The sequence below is a fragment of the Phyllobates terribilis genome, unplaced genomic scaffold, assembly GCF_046119375.1.
Source record: "Phyllobates terribilis strain yellow unplaced genomic scaffold, ASM4611937v1 Scaffold_1__5_contigs__length_1240528914, whole genome shotgun sequence".
NCBI lineage: Eukaryota > Metazoa > Chordata > Amphibia > Anura > Dendrobatidae > Phyllobates > Phyllobates terribilis.
In genome coordinates this window covers 812438112-812453761 of record NW_027362761.1, presented here as the reverse complement: position 1 = coordinate 812453761, position 15650 = coordinate 812438112, and positions in this window count along the sequence as shown.

Genomic DNA, 15650 nt, shown 5'->3' with positions numbered 1-15650 from the left:
TCCCCGCTGCTTCCGGCACGCGCTCCTTCCCCGGCAGTGTGCTTAGGGCGCGCGCGCTCCCCCTCTCTTAAAGGGACCGCGCGTGCAGTCCTAAGGAGTCCCCGGCCAATTGCCGGAGGACCTCCCATATATAAGGCACCTCCTCCAAAATGGAGGTGCCCGGGCAATGTTGTTGCAAAGCCTTCACTCTGCTTCAGCCCTCAGGTCCCGTTACCAGTTACCTGCCAGTCACCTGCCAGATTCCTGCTTGTTACCTGCCAGATTCCTGCCTGTTACCTGCCAGTCTCCTGCCAGATTCCTGCCAGTCTCCTGCCAGATTCCTGCCTGTTACCTGCCAGTCACCTGCCAGATTCCTGCTTGATACCTGCCTGATATCTGCTACCCGCTTGCAAGCCTGCGGTCCGAAGGTCTGCCCTCCGACTCCTGTCAGTCTGTCTATGGACCAGCCTGCCCGCTCACTTGGGAGCGCTCACCTGCTACCTGTCTGCTAGCCTACCTGGAGGCTCCGCCGTCACGTGCTGTGACCACCTGCCTGTCCAGAGACTCTTGCCCGCTCACCTGGGAGCGCTCACCTGCTACCTGCCTGCTAGCCTACCTGGAGGCTCCACCGTCACGTGCTGTGACCACCTGCCTGTCCAGAGACTCTTGCCCGCTCACCTGGGAGCGCTCACCTGCTACCTGTCTGCTAGCCTACCTGGAGGCTCTGCCATCACTTGCCGTGACCACCCGCCTGTCTAGAGACTGTCCCCGTCACTTGCCGTGACCTCCTGCCCTTCTACCCAGAGACTGTCCCCGCCACTAGCCGTGACTACCTGCCCGCCTTCCCTGGGAGCCACCCGCTTCCTTACAAGGATTGCCCCCTTGTATAGTTGCTCAGAGGTTCCACCTCCCAGACCCGTTACAAGTAAGCTCGGTTCTGCTCCCTTACCTCTGTAGTAAGCTCGGTTCTGCTCCCTTATCTCTGTAGTAAGCTTTGTTTGACTCACATATCTCTGTAGTAAGCTCGGTTTTGCTCCCATATCTGTGTAGTAAGCTCCTCTTTTCCTTACCCATATCTATGTAGTAATCTTGGTTCTGTTCTCATGTCTATGTAGTCATTTAGTTCAGTTCCTATGTCTATGTAATCAGCTTGCTTCTGTTGCAGTATCTATGTAGGCAGTAAGCCCGGTTCTGCTCCCGTATGTACAGTATCCAACAAGCTCCATTCTGTTCCCATATCTATGTACTTGCCTGCTTTAATGCAGCTGCCAGAGATAAGCAGGCCAAAAGTGGCCCACAGCAACTCAAGGGCCACTGCTTTGTGGGTGCCCCCCCAGGCTGAAATGTGCCAGCCCCTGTCTGCAACCCTAGACACTTGGAGTGAATATATGGAGAAAGTGTGTAGGTGTGCAAAGGTTTCTGTGGGAGTGTGCTAGCTGCTGGACTTGGGGGGCAGGGGAAGAGGTCAGGATAAAGTGAGTAGATGGTTGTCAGATGAGGGTAGAGGTTAGACTGTGAGGTTAGATAGGGAGCAGAGGTGGGTGAAGAAAAGGTCTAATGTCTGTGTAGGTGTACAGTACAGACCAAAAGTTTGGACACACCTTCTCATTTAAAGATTTCTCTGTATTTTCATGACTATGAGAATTGTACATTCACACTGAAGGCATCAAAACTATGAATTAACACATGTGGAATTATATACTTAACAAAAAAGTGTAAAACAACTGAAATTATGTCTTATATTCTAGGTTCTTCAAAGTAGCCACCTTTTGCTTTGATGACAGCTTTGCACACTCTTGGCATTCTCTTGATGAGCTTCAAGAGGTAGTCACCGGAAATGGTCTTCCAACAATCTTGAAGGAGTTCCCAGAGATGCTTAGCACTTGTTGGCCCTTTTGCCTTCACTCTGCGGTCCAGCTCACCCCAAACCATCTCGATTGGGTTCAGGTCTGGTGACTGTGGAGGCCAGGTCATCAAGCGTAGCACCCCATCACTCTCCATCTTGGTCAAATAGCCCTTACAGAGCCTGGAGGTGTGTTTGGGGTCATTGTCCCGTTGAAAAATAAATGATGGTCCAACTAAACGCAAACTGGATTGAATAGCATGCCGCTGCAAGATGCTGTGGTAGCCATGCTGGTTCAGTATGCCTTCAATTTTGAATAAATCCCCAACAGTGTCACCAGCAAAGCACCCCCACACCATCACACCTCCTCCTCCATGCTTCACGGTGGGAACCAGGCGTGTAGAGTCCATCCGTTCACCTTTTCTGCATCGCACAAAGACATGTTGGTTGGAACCAAAGATCTCAAATTTGGACTAATCAGACCAAAGCACAGATTTCCACTGGTCTAATGTCCATACCTTGTATTCTTTAGCCCAAACAAGTTTCTTCTGCTTGTTGCCTGTTCTTAGCAGTGGTTTCCTAGCAGCTATTTTACCATGAAGGCCTGCTGCACAAAGTCCCCTCTTAACAGTTGTTGTAGAGATGTGTCTGCTACTAGAACTCTGTGTGGAATTGACCTGGTCTCTAATCTGAGCTGCTATTAACCTGCGATTTCTGAGGCTGGTGACTCGGATAAACTTATCCTCAGAAGAAGAGGTGACTCTTGGTCTTCCTTTCCTGGGGCGGTCCTCATGTGAGCCAGTTTTTTTGTAGCGCTTGATGGTTTTTGCAACTGCACTTGGGGACACTTTCAAAGTTTTACCAATTTTTCGGACTGACTGACCTTCATTTCTTAAAATAATGATGGCGACTCGTTTTTTTTTTACTTAGCTGCTTTTTTCTTACCATAATACAAATTCTAACAATCTGTTCAGTACGACTATCAGCTGTGTATCCACCTGACTTCTGCACAACACAACTGATGGTCCCAACCCCATTTATAAGGCAAGAAATCCCACTTATTAAACCTGACAGGGCACACATGTGAAGTGAAAACCATTTCCGGTGACCACCTCTTGAAGCTCATCAAGAGAATGCCAAGAGTGTGCAAAGCAGTCATCAAAGCAAAAGGTGGCTACTTTGAAGAACCTAGAATATAAGACATAATTTCAGTTGTTTCACACTTTTTTGTTAAGTATATAATTCCATATGTGTTAATTCATAGTTTTGATGCCTTCAGTGTGAATGTACAATTTTCATAGTCATGAAAATACAGAAAAAATCTTTAAATGAGAAGGTGTGTCCAAACGTTTGGTCTGTACTGTATGTGGACGACCATTGTGTAAAAACAAAGGATTAAGCAATGGGCATGGTGAAGTCACCCATGATGATGATGGGAATGTCAGCAGAGAGAAAGTGTAGAAGACTGGTGGAGAGAAGGTCGATTAAGGCGGTGGCAGGGCCCGGGGGTCGGTATATGAAGGCCACTTGGAGGTTGGAAGGAAAGTATATACGGACAGAGTGCACATCAAAAGAAGGGAGGATAAGGGAGGGTAGAGGTGGTATTGGGTTGAAGGTGCAGTTATTACAAAGGAGAAAACCCATTCCTCCACTTTGTCTATTGCCAGGGTGAGGAGTGTGGGTGACATGGAGACCACATAACATAGCAAAGCAGAGAAGGCTGTGTTGGAGGGTGTCAGCCATGTTTCGGTGAGACCCAGGAAAGATAGGTTGCAAGAGGTAAAGAGGTCATGAATGATATGTAACTTATTGCAGATGGAGCGGGTGTTCCAGAGAGAGGGAGCCGTGGAGTGGGGGTCAGGTGAATGGGTTTTATGTTGGAGAGGTTGCAGTAGTTTCTAGTAGGTGGGGAGTGAAAGGAGAAAGAAATAATGTGGGGTATTCGCTGTGGAGGTCTAGGATGGGAGATATATTGCCTGCAGTAAGAAGCAAAGAGAGAACTAACAAGTGGGAGAAGGAGGGTGCCCGGCGTGTTATTTGTTTTAGAAGGAGGGATCTGAGGTTTAGGACCAAGCCTGCAGAAGAGGTAAGGTGGTGAGGTATGAGAGAAGGAGAGATAATTATTTGATTGGTGGGTTTTGGGGTATAGGGATAGCAAAGGAGAGTAAGCAATAGTGGAGCAGTAACTGTTAGAGCATGTGCAGCATGGTGAAAAGTAATTGTGGGAAAATAGATAGGGAGGTGCAGTTAGTAGACAGTTGTAGCTCTTATCTTATGTTCACGTCTGGTACATTTCTGGTATATTTCTAATTTGCACGTAAAAACTGCACTTAATGGAGCTGCATGCATAGACCTAGGTCTTCAAATTTTTACACCTTTAATTGCATATGAAAGATAACAGGTGTGAACAGAAGGGAGGAGCCACATGAAACAGGTCAGAGAATCAAAGGAGGGAATGAACTAAGTGATATGAACTAATACAAAAAGTTTGCTAGCTCACACAGCATGAGAGGGGGTGTGGTGATGAAAACACATACCAAAAATAGATATAGAGGTGTGAACTGGGATCAATACAGTTGTGGCGCCCCTGAAGGTTCAGTCGCCACAGAGGTACTGCACCTCACCCTGAGGTGTGGTGTCTCCCTTCTCTCAGGTAAGGTGGGAGTGCTGCACGGAACCCCGAACACCTGAATCCAGCACTACACTGCTCCAGGCCAGCTGGAGGGGCAACATGCAGAGCGCAGCTGCTGAGCCCTGACCCTGGCTGGAGCGGGGGGAACCCAGAGGTAGGGGGAACCAGTAGTGGGTGTGGGTGGAGGAAGTAGTTAGAGGGAGCACTTTGGTAGGAGTATAAAATAGGGAAGCCATCTTAGGGTGGCAGAACAGTAGTTAGTTAGTTCTAGAGAGCAGTTCAGAAGAACAGCTCGGGACAGTTTAGAGGAACAGTCCGGGAGCAGAGTCTCGTTAGGAGCTCTGCTCCACCAGTAGGGCCAAGTCTGGAGGCCCAGGGGGGAGCAGGGAGTAGGCTCCTTTCTATGAAAGGATCCTAGGGGGTATGGCGCGTGCAGGACGGCACCCGTACGCCCCGCTTCTGTCAGAAGACAGAGGGATCGTAGCCGCATTCTAGTCCCTTGAGGGTCAAGCAAGTCTGTGTAACTCCGACGGACAGGAGGGACTTCAGAGTACCCGAGCAGGATTGAGAGTGGGCAGCGCAGAGCAAGAGGGAGAAAGACCAGTGTGGAGACGGTCAAAATAGGAACACGAGAAGGTGGGGTTCTGCTAGGTATTCCCAAGCTGTCTGAGGAAGGATTGAACCCCTGCCTGGTGAACGCAGCGCGACGTGGGAGGCCTGCACCTGTACAGTGCACCTGTGGACTGTCTGAAGAATTGTGAGTAAAATCTCGGATGACTGCACTGTACTGCCTCCGTCCCTTCTTTCATCGGCCCCATTGTTCCCCCTGCACTACAACGCCCAGCGCAACCCACGCTCTCACCCTTCACTGCCCTGAGGCCTGCTCTACCTGTGGGGAGCTGTCCCATCACAAGCTGCCCTAACATCTGCCTTAGAGGACTGTTGCAGCTCTGGTGATCCTCACCAGACACCACAAGTGGCGTTACGACAAATCCCCTAATAATTCCCCTTTTCAGTGACCACCCTGGGCCACGGACCGGGCCAGCCACCGTGATATCCCCCGGCAACCGGAGGCCCGGCTGCCGAGTACCCCACGGCCCTGGGGGCGAGTCACAGTCAATCAAATTTGAGGGAGGTTGTAATCAGGAAACAGGAGTCATATCTGCTGATAAGACAGATAGATGATCAGATAAAAGGTGATGGTGAATTGCGATCAGACATCCCACCTGCCGCTGCATTTTGAAATGGGGAAAAAAGTGCCCTATAAGGGATAAAAATTCACCATTTTTCCAATTGGGGCAGTTTCCATTGGTCGGATTCCACCAATCAATAAGTTATCACCTACCTAACCTGTGGATCGGTGATAACTTATTTTCATCAAAGAACCCTTTAATGAAAACTACTGTAATTCTAAATCCCAGTTATGGTGGCGCACAGTAGATGTACCGGAACCTCCTGTGTTTTACAGTCGACGCTCCACTATAACAGGGATAACGGCTAACAGGTATTTGCATATAGCTGTAGGGTGGGCTTCTAGGTTCAATTCACCCTGTGGGCCCCAGACTCCCGAGTCAAACCCTGCCTGTGTGTCCTCATGCATTTGCTAACCTGTCTTTTGTATCTGCTGTGTTGAACTTCTCTAATAAACCTCAGTTCCTGCTTCAAGGATAGTCTACAATGCCTTCCTGGACTTTATAAAGCTCTCACAGACTTTCTTACAGTGTATTCATGTGAGTTAAACAATCATTGCGCATTCTCGGTTAAGTAACTGGTGTCATTTCTAGTACGACTGCTAATACTTTACAAGATGCGCTATTCTGTATTTTGTATGGTGATGTGTACATCACAGGTCAACTCGTATATTAACATTTTCACTGATTACAGGTTATGTGTGTATCCTGCCCAGTAATCCATTGTTTTGTACATTCATTTCCACCATGACCAATTTCCTCCCTCCAGACTGAAACTACTTAATTCCTACCATTTTACAAAAGGCATTGTGCTAACCCAACGACGTGCTAAATCCCAGAAGTCGAAGGAACTACTCTGTAGTTGAAATGTATAGTGAATGCTTACTGTCACAGTAGAGGCTGAGGCGAATGGGCAATGAGGTTGTACAGTATATAGTGAGTTTTCAATAATTGTCGTCTTTAATCAAGTTGTCAAAAATGTCGGCATTTATGGATATCTAAGGCAGACAAAAAATACTGATATGAACTCATCATAGAAAAATGGTTTATTCAAACTTTGTTTGATAATTGAATATCAGGTAATAAGGTGGGACAATGTATGGTATATACATGTCATTCAAATGCAATATACTGCACTGTGCAAAAGTTTTAAACAGGTGTGCAAATATTGCTGCATAGTAAGAATGCTTTAGGAATAGAGGTGTTAGGAGTTTATTTTTATCAACAGATAAAGTGCACAGTGAATGAACAAAAGAGAAATCTTAATTAAATCAATGTTTGGTGTGACCACCTTTTGTCTTCAAGTACCATGCCCCTCTGACTTTTAGCTTACAGATCTCTGAATCTTGGGGCTCACATAGAAACTTCTAGCACAGAATTTAGTAGGACTCCTAGGGTATCTGTACACACAGTGCGATTACTGAATACAGGAATGTCACTATTTCTGTACATGTTGGAAATGAAAGGCACTTCGTTAACTTTTTTTTTTTTATCAAAAAGCATAAAAGACATCCAACCACGAAAAGGTGTACCGCATAAGAATGGTTCCAAACTCTAGCGACTCACCTCTCTGTGTGCAACAGCGTATCTGTGCACCTGCATTTTAAGTTAAAGGAGTTGTCCTGGCTTATCACAAAAATCTACTGGCACTCTGAGATTGTAGAATTGTGAATTATGCGCATCTGGCACTAGGAGCATTCTCCAGTACCAGTAGCAAAGCCAGGCGGTCATGTAGCCTCAAGCATGCAATATGCATGCTTCCAGCCACATTCCGACTAGACATGCATGGGCTCGCTCAATTGACTCGCATTGAGTGAGGCTGCATATGTCTAGTTGGAATATGGCTGGGAGTATGCATTTTGAATACTTGTGGTCACATGACACCCCCCCCCCCCCCCCCCCGGCACTGGAGAATCCTAAAAGCGTGCAGTGATGATTCACAAGTCTGCAGTCACATTGTTGTGACTGCAGACTTTCGTGCCAAACCTGGTAACCCTTTCAATACTATAGGAGTACCCTTATGCATCCAACTTTCCCAAACAGCTTTTAATTAGAGCTATGCACGTAGCACGGTGAATCACTAGATTTAGGATCCATAGGTATATATGAGGCCTCTATGGCTTGCTTTTATCTATCCAAATCTATCCAAGTACCTTATGTTTTTAACATTTACAACAATAGAGGAGTTCATGTATTCATTACTCAGTGTGCTGACGCACAGTGTGTGTATATGTTTGTGTATTGGCCACACCGTATTTGTGCACCTGCATACTGATTTCTATGTTTTCTTAGCAGTATTGTTCAATATAGACAAAAACTGAACCAAATCTCACAGGGTTTTACAGCGAATTACCACCTTTTTTCATTGTGATTTTTGGCCACTTGACTTTCTTAGAGAAAACATATTAAAACCATATGAACCACCTGAACAAGCCGCGGCAGCAAAAACAGAATAGGAAAACTTGGGGATTACAGTTTTGCTGCACGTTGGTTGAATGCCAGGAACCTATTTCGAGGTGAAGAGGCAGCCATCAAACCAGTGTCACCTAGGAATTAACTTCATAGAGCCAAGTAGCATTCTGTATTATAATTGATGATATTAACTAATTGGAAAGTCTACTTCTATCGTTTTATCGATTGTATAAATGCTGGGCTTAATGGGTTATCTAGGATATTAATTATGTACACAGAGCCTTATGGAGACACAAGGAGTCATTGCTGCACTGTACTATAGAGCTGCAGGGATTAAAGATGGCACTGTGTGGCACAATGTTACAAAGAATAGGGAAGATGAATCAAATATGCTTCAAAGTAAAAGTGGAGAAGATGCCAAAGTCATCGACTCAGATTCCACCTATCAAGGCCTGAGTGGTTGCCATGACCATCTACTCCATTTTTTGTTGTGCTAGTTTGGATACATTTCTACCAATAACTCTATAATAATCCATGGTGGCATGCAGAAGTCGATTAATACCACATGGATTTCTGGATTATGTACTTCAATGTTGTACAGAGCTGTGCATGGTTCTCTGTCAATTAAAGTAACATTCATCAGTGCCATGAATGAGGCATCAATCGTGGATATATCACTCAGCCTCATCGGTGCCGTCATGTAAATGTACCCTTAGGTAATGTGTACTTTAAATACAAGTGCTCAGTCATGTCTAGTGTAATAATCATGGTTTCTATAAGTGAAGATCCGCTTTAAATACTTTAATAATTAATTAATTGATTGAATAAGCACTTGGGGTGAAGCAGTGGTGGACAGAGACAGAAGAAGGTCCATGTACAAGAACAGTATGCAGGCCCTTTCATAATAATGCACCCCTTTATGGACAACTTTAGAGGTGGAATGGGCCACCTTATCTCTTGGGCCCCTGTGCGGTTGCACCAATGATATGTCCGCCCCTGGGGTGAAGGTTTACACGTTGTGATTTCGCCATGATTAGGTTCACACTATGTACATATAAATTTGATACGATGTGGCAAAGGTGTGGCGGTGTGGCTCTATGTGTTCGTATCAGTAAAAGAAAAAATGTGGAAATGTGGGTTGCATAAACCTAAGTAGAACACTGTCTTGGCACTGATTTCAGTGAATAGTCTGACTCTTGACGCATGATTAGCCATTATCAACAATAATATTGTAGTCACAGTGGTATTTTTTTCAGTCTTGTAACAATGAATACAGTGAAGAAAACAATACATTCTCATTTTAATGAGTAAATGAGAAGACAAGTCCTGTCAATATTTATTTTTAGGACTTATAAATGTCATAGAGGGCCAGTTCCGAGCAGGGGACCTCCATATATGACATCCAAATGTCCTAATTGGGTATTGAGATGGGGTTGTATTCAGTCCCCTTAAGAACAACCCTGACAATGAAAAATTAAGACATGTGCAGAATGGAAACAAAGACACATTACATTCAGATCTGTCAACTAATATATAAAAAAAAGTCATAGGAAACATTCTACTAAACACAATCAGTTCTAAACTATTAAATAACACAAAAGGAACAAGATATGGACGTTATGCGTCCAGACTCATATGCATCAAAAATAGATGACACAAAACAACAATATATGAAAGAATTACATATCAAATTTATTTATAAAATTAAGCAAGAATAGAAACAGGCAAGGAGGGTGCCCAACAGGAGGTGGCACCTATGGTAAGTATATAAGATAAATATAATTGGATTGTTTGTCTGCTGTGTCTAACATCATGTCCTCCCTCTATCTTAAACTGAATCTCTCCAAAACTGAACTTCTTGTGTTTCCCCCCTCTACTAACCTAACTCTACCTAACATCGAAATTACCTTGGAGGGTTCAACCATAACTCCCAAGCAGCACGCCCGCTGCCTTGGGGTCATATTCGACACTAACCTTTCCTTTACTCCCTATATCCGATCACTCACTCGCTCTTGTCACCTGCACCTTAAAAACATCTCCAGAATCCGATCTTTTCTCACTTTTGAAACTGCTAAAACTCTTACTGTCGCTCTTATTCACTCTCGACTGGACTACTGCAACTCTCTTCTGATCGGTCCCCCTCTTATCAAAATTTCCCCTCTCCAATCCGTCCTGAATGCGGCAGCCAGGGTCGTATTTCTTTCCAGCCGCTTCACCGATGCCTCCACCTTGTGCCAGTCATTACACTGGTTACCCATTCGCTACAGGGTCCAATATAAACTCAATGCTCTCACCCACAAAGCTCTCCACAGTTCTGCACCACCTTATATCTCCTCTCTCATCTCAGTCTATCGTCCTAAACGTGCCCTCCGTTCCACAAATGACCTAAGACTAACATCCCCCATAATCCGAACCTCGCACCTCCGTCTCCAAGACTTCTCTTGTGCTGCGCCAGTTCTCTGGAATGCTCTACCCCAGATGATCCGATTGATGCCTAGCCCCGATGTCTTCAAGCCCGCTTTAAAAACCCGTCTCTTTAAACAAGCCTACCACCTCAAATACCCAGTAAACTAACTTTCCCCTGTTCCCTCCTAAATATTATTCAGAATCTGCTCCCTACTGTTCATCTGCCTCTACACCCTCCATGCACACGATAACTGCACTCGGTAATTGAGTATTGCACTTGAACATACAGGCTGATGACCGGATCATACAGCTTTATAGGATAATCCCGACTTATTATAATTGCCTGACCTGAAATAACAAGCACTTTCCACCTATTGTGTCCTCCCATTTCCTTGTAGAATGTAAGCTTGCGAGCAGGGACCTCACTCCTAATGTAACTGTTAAACTGTCTCACCTTGTATTGAATTTATTGTTTGTACATGTCCCCACTTAATTGTAAAGTGCTGCGGAATATGTTGGCGCTATATAAATAAAAATTATTATTATTATTATTATAATACAGATGATGTAACAAAACATCAATATACAATAGTCTATTTTATGAGGCTCCTTACATGATTATGTTAATGGTTCCAAAATTTTGTAATCTTAAAAGTAAAATTTACAACAAAAATTAAATGAGATAAGTAACTAATAAAAAAAAGTCATCTTAAAAAAGACCTGTTGCCCCATTTTCCTATTTAACATTACCGCTCCATACATGGCTTGTACCTATGCAAATAAAATATTGACCTAGTGTTCACGTCTTAATCTGTAGAGTGAGGTAATGCACAATGTTATACAGGTATGCATTATATGCATTGTTTTATTTCTACAGCTGATTGGCTCCAGGAAGTAGTTTGCTTTTTACAGCGAACCCAATACAACACCCTTCATTAGATGATGTGTGACTTTCTTTTTTCTTTCATTGCTCTTATTTAGCACTCACTTCCATACCAGAGCTTGTTGGACAAGTTTTATTCAAATCACATGTTTTCTTAGATACTGTCCAAACCCTAAGCACCTAGGGCTATCTATTCAGAGCCTGAGCCACCAAGCACAGTTGACAAGGAACAGTCTCCTAGGTAAGTACTCACATAATGGCCAAGACTTCATTTTCTTATAAGTCTTACTACACTAGCCCATGCACTGGTCTATGTAAATGGATGTGTCCTATAGTAATTCTTTTTGCATCCTTTGTAATATATTATTTGTTAATAAGAATGTGGTAGTGGATATTACCTGCAGTCCTTTAAAAGGCCGTAATGTCACTACACATTGTGCCAATGGCAAACCAAGCACTGCAACATCAACGGCTTTTCCTGTAGTTGATGTACAAGTTGTAGATTGGCATGTTAGTCTTTAGTCTGTTTATGTTGATAGGATTTATTTTTTATTTTACTGTATTTTACTCATCAAAGGGATATGTGAAAGAACAGTACTACGACCCCTTGCTTTCTAAAATCCAACTTTAGAGTCTAAATTCTTTTTTTTAACAATGAATCATTAATTGTGAGCCAGAGCATTTGTTAGTTTGGTATAAGAAAGTCTATTACCTACAGTCCTATAAAAGGCCATAATGTCAATGTACATTGTGACTATGGCAAACCTAGCACTGTAACATCGACAGCTTTTTCTGTATTTGATGTAGATTGGCATACTAGTCTTTAGTCTGTTAATGTTGGTAGGATTTATTTTTATTCTACTGTATTTTACTCATCAAAGGGTTCTGTGCAAGCACAGTACTTAGACACCTTATTTTCTATAAGCAAACTTGAGCATCGACTAACACTTTTTTCACAATGAACCAATAATTGTAAACAATGACATTTGTTAGTTCCTTGCATAAAATGTATTATGTCTTTAGTATGGCTGTTTATGAGGTGACAGCAGGACCTTTCCTTACTGGACCCCTGAACAGCTGTACAGTTTGCACATTATTTAAGTTCGCTCTTGCTTGTTACTGTTGTTGAGAATACTCAGATGATTGCTGAAGGTTGTAAGTCAGCTGAATAACCTTCTACAAAGAAACTTAGGGTGCATTTACACTGCACAATTATCGTTAACGAGCCTTTCTAGGAAAACACATTTTCCAATAATTGAGCGGGATAGACAGGCTGAAAATCACCCAACAAAAGAGCAAAGTGCTCGTTCATTGGGTGAAATTATCTTTTTGTTTGCTAAAAATATGATCATTCTCGGCAGTGTATTGTCCTGTGCAAATAGGACCTGTGCTGCCAAGAACAATTACAGTCTATGTGCAGTCAGTGCATATATTAAATGTGGTCTGACTATCTAAACAGGCTAATAAACAACCACCAATCATCAAACAAGTAGCTAATTGGTAGACGTTTAACAACGCAAGTTGAGTGATGTAAACCCACCTTTATGGTAGCATGTCTGACTAAATTGGCACTCAAGGATATAGATTTGCATTATGATCAGCGGGGTCCTCTCTCTTTCTCTCCTATAGAGTGTAATCTCTTATGGTCAGCAGGCTCCTCTCTCTTTCTCTCGCCTTTAGAGTTTAAACTCTTATGGTCAGTGAGGCCTCTCTCTCGTCTGTAAAGTGTAAGCTCTTATGGTCATCAAGGTTCTCTTGCCCTCTCTCCTGTAGTGTGTAAGCTCTTGTAGACAGCGAGATCGTCTGTCTCTCGCCTGTAGAGTGTAAACTCTTAAGATCAGAAAAGTCCTCTCTCTCTCTGTAAGGCGTGCAGGGCGGTAGTCATCATCGAGGAGCTGCCGCTTGTCGCCCTGACTCATCACAAATAAAATGTGTCCCAAGTCCCATGTGCTGTGTGTGTAGTGCAGAACACTCATGGTTCGGCTGAAGGCCTCCGCTGTCTCCAGGCTTCCGGATCCAGGTACAGCCACACATAAATCAGGGGAAACCTGCTTCTTATCAAACAGTTCAACCTTACTTAGCAGTCCAAGTTCAATGGATGACAAAGCACAGTACATTTTCATGTTCTCCGTTTGTTCAGCCTGAACTATCCCTCAGTTTACTTGCTCCTTAAGCCCCAGGGATTTTCCGTTCGGCTGCGCAGTATTCCCAAGACTTGCCCTGTCTCCCTTACACGATTCCCCATCCGTCTTCCACTTGTTGGAAGGGAATAAGGCTCTATTCCTAGTGCCTAGTTCGGGCCGAAGGCCCTGGACGTTACAGGAATATCTGAATAAGGTTGCCGATGTTCTCATACTGCCATAACAATACTGTACGTACTCCTCGTGCCTCCAGTCCTCTGACCTTGAACTCTCACTCAAACAATCTCTATCTAATCTAATCAGGAAGTGCTCCCCTTTTTGTATGACCTTACTTCTCTCATGCGGGGCTGGTCCCAAACATATTAACTATATCTTAACCTGTGCACTACCTCCAATAATTAATATGCCCACCACTGCATATTTCCCTTCCTGAATCTAACCTCTAAGCCCTGTACTCAATTTTATGTCCTACATCTATAACCACATCAATTAGTACTTATAAGATTCTATGAATTTTCACATATTACACCACTCAATAAAATACAATAAAATCACATGCCACATCACACATTTTATAAACGTCTTTCAGGAAGGAAGGAACATGACAGTCCCAGTCACACTCTTACATCTCCTGTAGTGTGCAAGTTCTTATGGTCAGCAAGGTTCTCACTATCTCTTCTGTACTGTGTAAGCTCTTATGGTCAGCAGGGTCCTCTTTCTCCTATAGAGTGTAAGCTCTTATGGTCAGCAGGGTCCTCTTTCTCCTAGAGAGTGTAAGCTCTTATGGTCAGCGGCGTTATCCCTCTCTCATTTTCTCTTTCCTGTAGAGTATAAGCTCTTCTGATCAGCGGGATCCTTTGTCTCTCTCTCTCCTGTAGAGTGTAAGCTCTTATGGTCAGCAGGGTCCTCTCTCTCTCCTGTAGAGTGTAAGATCTTATGATCAGCGGGGTTCTTTCTTTCTCTTCTGTAGAGTGTAAGGTCTTATGGTCAGCTGGGTCCTCTCTCTTTCCTGTAGAGTGTAAGATCTTATGATCAGCGGGGTTCTTTCTTTCTCTTCTGTAGAGTGTAAGGTCTTATGGTCAGCAGGGTCCTCTCTCTCCTCTCCCCCACTTGTATTTTCCCAGCAATTTACAGTATTGAGATTTGAGAAAACTAATTTGCCGTGAATCAAATTCTTGTGGACAATTCAGCAAACAAGGCAAATTTGAATTTAGAAAAAGATGCACATCCCATTTTACATAGTGAGATGATGTGCCAACCATGATTATCTTTCAGGGCACATAAAAGATGCAGTCAGCCAGTGGGCTAGAGTTTTGTTTATTTGTTGGCTGATGTTGCTGTCATGTTTGTCGACCAATGAGCAGAATAATTGTAAGCTTGTCTAAAGGCCATTGCACTTCATGTTATTAAAGACGCTCATACACATTAGAATAATGTCGGCGGATATATACAGTGTAATGTGTATAGGTGCCCTAGTTAACTAATCATCGGGGCATGTTTGATTTCAGATTGTCGAATGCTTTGTTCTCCCGGAGGGAATGCTGGAGCACTCAGCTGAACGAGCACTCCTGTTATGGGAAGGGCAGCCTAGATGGCTGTCGTCCAAATGACTGGCCGAAGCTTTGTTCAGCCAACTACCATCTAATGTGAATGGCTGACTTAAGAGTGTATTCACATGTACTAATATCTGACCATTTTCTGTCCAATCAGATCAAAGTTGGTGTGTGTAAATGGCCATTCGATCTGACTGAAATCTGCCTTATGCTTAAATGTGTGTTTACACTGGTGGACTATCATGAATGAGTGTTCCTAAGAATTGTCAGTGTAAACAGGTTGCTAATCACCTCACGATGAGAAAAACTCTTTTTCATTGGGTGAAATGGTTTTTAACCTGGTTTAAAAATCACTATTGAATCCGGATTGGTGCTGGAGATGATTAGTGAAATTAAAATAGAACCTTAGCTCAGATTCCCCTGCCCCGTTCCCATTCCTTAAATCCTTCTCTCCTTTTCTATTTTCACTTTCTTATTACTTCTTCTCCTGCTCTCCCCCCTCCCCCCCCCTTTTTTTTTTCTTTCTTTCTTTCTTCTTTTCTCCCGTTTTGGCATTGTTGATATTTGATATATGCTCTTGGTTCCATTGTTGGAACAGACAAAAGTAAGCT